The sequence below is a fragment of the Rattus norvegicus genome, chromosome 1 (genome assembly GCF_036323735.1).
Source record: "Rattus norvegicus strain BN/NHsdMcwi chromosome 1, GRCr8, whole genome shotgun sequence".
Taxonomy (NCBI): Eukaryota; Metazoa; Chordata; class Mammalia; order Rodentia; family Muridae; genus Rattus; species Rattus norvegicus.
Window position 1 is genome coordinate 119,306,578 of NC_086019.1, and position 9,417 is coordinate 119,315,994.

The following is a 9,417-nucleotide window of genomic DNA, read 5'->3' on the forward strand; positions in this document are numbered from 1 at the left end:
ATATATATATATATATATATATACACACACACATGCCTTGAAGTACGACAGTTTTTTTTTTCTTTTTTTCGGAGCTGGGACCGAACCCAGGGCCTTGTGGTTGCTAGGCAAGCGCTCTACCACTGAGTCAAATCCCCAACCCCGTACGACAGTTTTTAAAGTGCTAAAGAATAGCATCTGCTATCTGCTGTGATGAATATTTGAACAAGTTAAAAAGAGGAAACATTTGTTTTGACTCATGATATTGGTGGTTTTAGTCCATGATCTACTGCTTCCATTTCTGTTGTTGATTACAAGTCCAGAACAGCGTGACAAAAGACATGATAAATGATGCAAGACTATTCACCTCATAGTGGCCAAGAACCAGGAAGAGACATGAAAAACATAAGACGTGGCTGAGATCTTCACACAACGACCTGGGTGGCCTAATTGTTCTACCTACCACTTTCCAATAATGCCCTCAGATTAAGTCACTAATTGGGCTTAATTGACTAATTATGTCAGAGTTTCTAGGTTCCAGTCACCTCTAAATAAAATCATATTTATGCTATTATATGGAGTGTAATGCTGACAAGAATTACTATGCTTAACAAAACTATCCTTCAGAAAAATGAGACTTACCAGACCACTCCCTCTCCCCCTAAAAGTTAATGTGATTAAAGTGGCCTGCCCTGTGTAAAATGTTAAATTGGCAGTCTTTGGCACAGCAGTAGAGTGCTTACCTTGCATGCATTAAATCTTAGGTTTGATCTCCAGCCCTACAAAAAGTGTTAAAGTGGAAAGGGAACCAGATACAAAGTTCAGAGTTGGACAGACTGCTTGTGTAGAATATGTAAGGCTCTGTATTTGATTCTCAACATCCCCAAATTAAAAATAATAAATTTGAAAGAGGCTTGGTGATAATCTTTAGTATCAAAGTAAAAAGTTTTTGTTTGTTTTTTTAAGACATGGTTTCATTATGTATTTATGGTTCATGTGAACTTCAGCCTCTAAAATCCCAAATGCTGGAATTAAAGATATATGCCCCAGGCCTGGCCAAAGCTACCCTAATAAATGTAATTTTAAAAATAGGTATGTAGAAATTCTTTAAAATGTGACCTGAAAATTCAAAAGGGAGGCAAGGAGAAACGAGAAAGTGCCAGAGACAGTGGAAGTTTAAAATGAATTATAGAAGTTACCTTATAACAGTTATAAATATATCTACCCAATATTGCTGTGTGTAAAGGTAGAAAGCAATTATTAAACAATGAGAAGTGGGAGATATAAGGTTCAGTAAAGCCTTAGATCTTTATACACTACTTTAGAGTGCACAGATTATCAAGGCAACACTTTTTACTCTCCGGTTATATTCAACCTGTGGCTTAGGCTTAATGTGACCTCATGAAATAAGGAAAGCTATAACTACAACATAATACAAAATTGTAGATTTACTTAAATTATGAGATTTCAGGATCTCTCTCTCCCTCTCTCTCTCTCTCTCTCTCTCTCTCTCTCTCTCTCTCTCTCTCTCTCTCTCTGTGCGTGTGTTACAGTTCTTAACTGAAAACTTTGAAGATAACAAAGTTGAAGTTGTCTAACATTTAGAACCCCTTGCCAGTAAATCTAATGTTCTCAAGTTAGACAGGTTGAGTGAAAATCAATCGAACTGCTTCAAAAGGAAAAATACCATTTTTATATCTGTATTGTATAGTCAATTTCATTTTCATAAGAGAAACCATTTGCTATACCCTTTGTCCAAGTAAATAAGCCCTCATAAACAGTATTCCTGATAAGAAAAAATGTTTTTCTTGTCAACTCCCAGACTTGTAATATGGTATGATTTTCTTAATTTTGGGAAACAGTAGGTCAACAGTAGGTAAAGACTTCTTAGAAGACATATATAGTCATTCTACCAGTATTTTAAGTTTATCTATAGATAAGCTTAACTAGCCAACATAACAGACTAACAATGAGTTCTGCATTTGGTACTTTATTGTATTATGTTGTCTGTACTAAAGTTATGTCACCGATTTATACTGAGTAAAGAATAATTAGTCCTTTTCCTCATTGGTGGTATCTAAATAAAACTTCAGCAAGTAAGCTAGCTGAACAACTAGCTTCATTATAATGATGTATGTTGAAGATAATTAGCAAGATAAGACACTATTCACTGCTCTGATTATAGGTTAAATATACAATTTCTAGTTGAATTTCAGGGTTGTTTGTTTGGTTTTAAGTTCCTTATAGATAATCATGTCATCTGTGAATAAATGTCTTTTCTCCTTTTCAAATATGCAAGCCCGTTATTTTCATCACTAGTGTTTCTTCTACAATATGGCATATTTTGCTTAATATTTATTTGTGTATTAAATTATTTTCCATTTAGGTAATATTAAATGTATTTATAGTGCATGAAGAACAACTGTACCACTTTCCCCTCCATGTTTATGATTCATAAGGAAGGACAGCATGGAATAGGAAAACATGTATTGGAAAAATAGTTTATCAATTTCCTTGTCAGTGAACTTCCATCACCTATAAGTGGTACCAAGAGGAGAACTTATTTTTTATTTCCTATTGTAGTTATATCAGTGGAGTTTATGGGAACATTGAGAACTACTGCCCCCAACACAAAAGCAATAAGAATTAGTATTAGACAATGATAGCCAATACTGTTTTTTTTAACCAGAAGAACACCTCAGTGCCCCTGGTTTGAACATGCAATCACAACATATATAAATGAAAATGAGAAAGACTCAGATTTTTTTTTCAACATCAGTAGGTTACAATAAAAAACCAAAATTACAACCTCAGTAGGAGGCAACTGGAGGAAACAATCAGTGGGATTAGGGAAAACTGAATTTCCGTTGTAACCATGTAGAACCAATCAAAACTGCTTTTTGGCTGCATGGTGATAAGTTTGGTGAAGTACGATCCTGAATTTGCAGCCCTTATGATCTTGAACTATAGTTATGTAAGGAGATTGATTAAATATTACATTGAATCTAGAACCACACGATTCAAATACATTCCAGATATGACTGAAAAATCTTTCATTATAGCAAAAATTAAGAAAGTTACACCTTCAACAAGAAAAAAATATTTTGCAAGTGCTAGCATCAACATGAATAAGATAATGGAGTTTTCAAACAACCCTCAGATTCCACCTCACACCAGTCACAATGGCTAAGATCAAAAACTCCGGCGACAGCAGATGCTGGCGAGGATGTGGAGAAAGAGGAACACTCCTCCACTGTTGGTGGGATTGCAGACTGGTACAACCATTCTGGAAATCAGTCTGGAGGTTCCTCAGAAAATTGGGCATTGCACTACCTGAGGACCCAGCTATACCTCTCTTGGGCATATACCCAAAAGATGCTCCAACATACAACAAAGAACATGCTCCACTATGTTGATAGCAGCCTTATTTATAATAGGCAGAAGCTGGAAAGAACCCACATACCCTTCAACAGAGAAGTGGACACAGAAAATGTGGTACATCTACACAATGGAGTACTACTCAGCTATCAAAAACAATGACTTCATGAAATTCATAGGCAAATGGATCAAAGTAGAAAATACCATCCTGAGTGAGGTAACCCAATCACAAAACAACACACAAGGCACTCACTGATAATAGATATTAGCTCAAAAGCTCAGAATACTCAAGATACAATTTACAGGCCACCTAAGCTCAAGAAGATGGAAGACCAAAATTTGGATGCATCAGTCTTTCTTTGAAGGGGAACAAAATACACTTGGGAGGTAATACAAGGACAATGAGTGGACAAAGAATGAAGGAAAGGCCATCCAAAGACTGCAACACCTGGGGATCCATCCCATATACATACAATCACCCCCGGAACAAAATCATCAACTGTGGGAAGAACCTGAGAACTTCAAGAAATGGTTTGGGAGCACACACAGCCTGACTCTAAGAAAAAAACACACAAATTTGTGAGTTTTAGGATACAATCCAAGGAAAAAAGTCACAGAAGGCTCTCAAAATTTTGTCTGTCATTAGAAGAACAAGAAAAACTATACAATGTTTCTCCTTTCTGACAAAAGGAAGAATGAAGCAAATTTATAAATAGAAAAGATCAAAACTTCAATAGCTTAATCTTTATTAAACGGTGGAGGTAATTCTCTTTCAGACCTAGTCATCACACTGGGGCTGGGGATTCTTCAAATGCAGTGATAGCAGAAAAAAGAAACCAAAATGAAAAACAAACAAATAAATGAACAAACAAAGTATAGAGCTATTCTAATAAAACAACAAGATATTTAACACAGAACAGACATACTAACAAATATACTTAACAAAACAGAATCCCATGCTGTTCTGAACAACTGGTTTTTTGACATGATTTTCAAACGTATGCATTGGGACAAAACAGCATCTTTAACAAATGGTGCTAGGAAAACTTAATATATACATGTAAAAAAGTTAAACTAGGGTTGAAGAGATGGTTTAGCAGTTGAAAACATTGACTGTTCTTCCAGAGGAAATCAGCTCAATTCCCGGCCAATGTGGAAGGGGAGAAATCAGGGGAGGGGAGGGGAGGGATGATTTAGTGAACATTAATCATGTGATTAGATTCATGGAAAAGAATTCATGCAACACCAAGGTATATTTTGAAACACAGAAATAAATTGAACTTTATTCAGTTTAGAGGCATCTCCACTCCAAATACTGTTACTGCTATATGCTTCTGGTAACTTTCATAACCATGTGAATGTAGTAATTTATATTCTGAACTAAACTTTTCCTTTGACTATTATAAGTGTACAATTTTGTGTTCTTTATGCATCTAAAATTATTAAAAGAACTTTTAAAAAATTTATAAATCCTTAAAACTTTTTAGTTATATGAACTAACAGCTTGTGTGCTTGATAGAGCTCTTGTTCAAATCCTATTATTCACACATTCTCAATCACATGTGTGTGTATAGGGGCAGAGGGTGCTGGGTGGATGGCATAGAAATCAGGGCCTTGTATAAGCTAACAAATGCTCTACCACTGAATTTTGCTTTCATTGTCATTAGATTTATATTGAGTATATCTATCAAAACTTTTAGTTACATATATTAATTAGCATTCCAGTACATCACATTTCTTACAACTTTATCTCTTGAAAACTCCAATATCTTTTTTCTTCCATCTTAATTAAATTGGATATTTCTTATTTACATTTCAAAAGTTATTCCCTTGCCCGGTTTCTAGGCCAACATCCCCCTAACCCCCTCCCCTTCTATAGGGGTGTTCCCCTCCCCATCCCTCCCATTACTGCCCTCCCACCAATAATTCCATTCAATGGGGATCCAGCCTTGGAAGGACGAAGGGCTTTCCCTTCCACTGGTGCCCCTACTAGGCTATTCATTGCTACCTATGAATTTGTAGCCCAGAGTCAGTCCATGTATAGTCTTTGGGTAGTGGCTTAGTCCCTGGAAGCTCTGATTGCTTGGCATTGTTGGTCATATGGGGTCTTAAGTCCCTTCAGCTCTTTCAGCTCTTTCTCTGATTCCTTCAATGGGGGTCCCATTCTCAGTTCAGTGGTTTGATGCTGTCATTCACCTATGTATTTGCCATATTCTGGCTGTATCTCTCAGGAGAGATCTACATCTGGTTCCTGTCAGCCTGCACTTCTTTGCTTCATCTATCTTATCTAGTTTGGCGGCTGTATATGTATGGGCCACCTGTGGGACAGGCTCTGAATGGCCGTTCCTTCAGTCTCTGTTCTAACCTTTGCCTCCCTATTTCCTCCTAAGGGTATTCTTGTTCCCCTTTTAAAGAAGGAGTGAAGCATCCACATTTTGGTCATCCTTCTTGAGTTTCATGTGATATGTGCATCTTGGGTAATTCAAGCATTTGGGCTGATATCCACTTATTAATGAGTGCATACCATGTGTGTTTTCCTGTTATTGGCTTACCTCACTCAGGATGATATTTTCTACTTTGATCCATTTGCCTATGAATTTCATGAAGTCATTGTTTTTGATAGCTGAGTAGTACTCCATTGTGTAGATGTACCACATTTTCTATATCCATTCCTCTGTTGAAGTGCATCTGGGATCTTTCCAGCTTCTGGCTATTATGAATAAGGCTGCTATGAACATAGTGGAACATGTGTCTTTGTTGATGTTGGAGCATCTTTTGGGTATATGCCCAAGAGAGGTATAGCTGGGTCCTCAGTAGTGCAATGTCCAATTTTCTGAGAAACCTCCAGACTGATTTCCAGAATGGTTGTACCCGTCTGCAATCCTACCAACAATGGAGAAGTGTTTCTCTTCCTCCAAATCCTCACCAGCATCTGCTGTTGCCTGAATTTTTGATCTTAGCCATTGTGACTGGAGTGAGGTGGAATCTCAGTGTTGTTTTTATTTGCATTTCCTTTATGAAAGTCATTGTTTCTAATAGCTCAGTGGTACTCCGTTGCATAAATATAACACATTTTCTGTATCCATCCCTCTGTTACAGGACATCTGGGTTCTTTGCAGCTTCTGGCTATAATAAATAAGGCTACTGTGAGCATAGTCTTCATTATATGTTGTACCATCTTTTCAGTATATGCCCAGGAGTGGTATAGCAGGATCCTCAGGGATTCCTATGTCGAATTTTCTGGGGAACCTCCAGACTGCATTCTAGAATGGTTGTTCCAGCTTGCAATCCCACCACCAGTGTTTCTCTTTCTCCACATCCTCACCAGCATCTGTTGTCCCCTGAGCTTTTCATCTTAGTTATTCTCACTGGTGTGAGGTAGAATCTCAGGGCTTTTTGATTTGCGTTTTCCTGATGACTAAGGATATTGGACATTTTTAAGTACTTCTCATATATTTGATATTCTTCAGTTTAGAATTCTTTGTTTAGCTCCATATTCCATTTTTAATAGGGTTATTTGATTTTATGGTGTCTAACTTCTTGAGTTCTTTGTATATATTAGATATTAGCTCTATCAGATGTAGTAGGGGGAGTCATTAGACATGATCTTTTCACTCACCTTAGATATGTGATTTTCTGGGATACAAGGGCATGCCAGATGACTGCAAGACCTCATAAAGTGCAGGGTCATGAGCAGTTGATATGCCTCACAGACTTACATACAGGTAGAATGTGAGACTAGGTGGTACTTAGCAGGCAATGTTTGCCAACAAAAGAGTACTGAGAGTGTCCAGATTCCTGGTGAGGGGAAACTGCACAAGGGCATCAGAGGACTTCAGAAGAGTCCCATAAATTGTACTCAAAGAGAACAAGGACTGCTTGTAACCCTGTCCCCCTGGATGGGCCTCAGCATAATCCTATTGAGCATGATTTTTTATCATCATCTCTCTGCATGACTTTTTGTTGTCATCATTGATCCAGATCCAGGTAGAACATACCTATACATAATTTAATATCACCTAACACAATGGCTTACCTTGGCTGCCAACACTGTCTCAGAGTTACGAATGGTCACTTGCAAGAGGGAAGGGATGCAGGGTTGAAGACTATTCTAGTGATGCATGGGAACCCTGTCTTGAGTCTTTGAGGAATGTCTTCTGTACAGGAGGAAAGAGCAAGATGTGAAGGCACTTGTTTGCCCTTTTTACATAGAATACTTTTAAAGTGAGAGACTGTATAAGAGCTCTAAAGTTATAATGCCACTGAGAAGAATACCTCTTGCAGTTGCCTCTTCTATACTACCATTCCCAGCATCCAGATGTTTAAATCCCTCTCTTGTGAGAAAGGTCAATAAATGTACAAAAGACCAATGCATGGCAACACAGCCTCACTCTTGAAGCAATTACATAGATCACATTTGAACTTTACCTAAACATTGTCAGTGAAGAACACTCAGGGTGCATTACGCAAGTAACATAGAGAGGACAATTAATGAAGGACTACTCAGAGATATTTACAGACTGTTTGAAGCAAACCCTTTGTTTCTCATTCAGCCTGCAAGGGAGTGATCATTCTTCTGCAAAGTCCAATGTGCATGGTAAAACTCAGTGCCCAATGCTGGTAAGTGAATGCTTTCAAGACTAGTTGTACAGAAAAGACTGACCAATATTCAGCCAGGGATCCATCTGTGTTAGGCTTAATGGATTGCCATATCTCTAAACTGAGAAGGTTACCAATGTTTCTGAGACTCGTTCAGGCCATATTGTCATGCCTCACAGTGGTATCAGGTTCTTTCAGGCCAGGTTTGCTCTTGAAACTATTTCCTTGGAAGGATTTGTTTTTTGATAGATTCTGCACTGAATGTTAGTAACAGCAGGATGAAAAACTTTGAATGAAATTGGGAAGAATGTGTAATCTAAAGCAACACCGGAAACTTCAATTTCTCCACATGTACACTTTCCCTGTGGAGTGAGATTTTTTTTGAAAATTTATTCAAAGGTTTGATTTTTGGAAAGACATTACGTGGAGTCCAGCCCAGTTGAAGATTTATAAACTACTCCCAAACTAATCAGATTCTCTCTCTATGTTCTCAAGTGGCATGGAAACTGTAAACTAGGCACAGGCTTGAAAGCCTGTGTTGAGTTCCTGCAACTTCCCAAAATGTAAGCAACTATGGAGAACCCCAGTAATGGAAGGTGTTATCCTCTTCAATTTACTCGAAGTAGCTCAAACATATGTGTATATGAGTAGTAGGGAATTAGAAAATTTCTTATGCTATGTAAACCTGCAGTTCTACAGGGGAGAACATACTGAGAATTATTCCTTAGTTGCGGGGTTCTTTTATATTGTTTTAAATTAAAAAAGTTTAGGTGGGCTGAGATTCAGAGGGCAAAAAGTAGAGGCAAAGTTACTTAGTAGGTGAAGCCATTAGACAAGATCTTTCCATTTACCTAAGATCTATTATTCTCTGGGTTGCAAATGACTGCAAGAGACAGGGTCATGAGAAGAGATGGGGTCATGAGAAGAGACAGGGTCATAAGCAATGGGTGGGCTTTGCAGAGATGGGCCTCAAAGACTTGTACAAGTAGAATGTGAGACTAGGTGCTACTTAGCATGCAGTATTTGGCAACAAATGTGCACTGAGATTGTCCAGGTTCCCTCTCAGGAGAAACAACAGAAAGGCATCAGAGATTCTCAGAAGATCTCCTAAGTGGTCATCAAAGAGAAAGAGTACTGCTTGCAACCCTGTCTCCATGGTTAGGCCTCAGCGTAATCCTACTGAGCATGATTGTTATGTCATCATCTTTCTTCATGACTTTTTGTTGTCATCATTGTCCAAGACCCAGGCAGAACACAGCTACCCATAATTTAATATCACCTAACACCATGGCTTACCTGGGCTGCCAACACTGTCTCAGAGTTATGAATAATCACCTGTAAGTGCAGAGGGCTGCAGGGTTGAAAGCTCTTGTAGGGATGCAAGGGAACCTTTGCTTGAATCTTTGGAGAATGTCTTCTCTACAGGAGGAAAGATCAAGATTTAAAGGCACTTGTTTGCCC

The 9,417-nt window shown here is 38.1% G+C and overlaps 2 non-coding genes across 2 annotated transcripts; both read right to left on the reverse strand.

Annotated features, from left to right (window-relative positions):
* Window positions 1-7,258: 7,258 nt before the first annotated feature.
* LOC120100276 (small nucleolar RNA SNORD115) lies at window positions 7,259-7,336 on the reverse strand. The gene has a single exon (XR_005500052.1). It is a non-coding gene; the product is annotated as a small nucleolar RNA SNORD115 (small nucleolar RNA).
* A 1,780-nt stretch (window positions 7,337-9,116) lies between these two features.
* LOC120100264 (small nucleolar RNA SNORD115) lies at window positions 9,117-9,195 on the reverse strand. Its single transcript, XR_005500041.1, has one exon. It is a non-coding gene; the product is annotated as a small nucleolar RNA SNORD115 (small nucleolar RNA).
* Window positions 9,196-9,417: the final 222 nt, after the last annotated feature.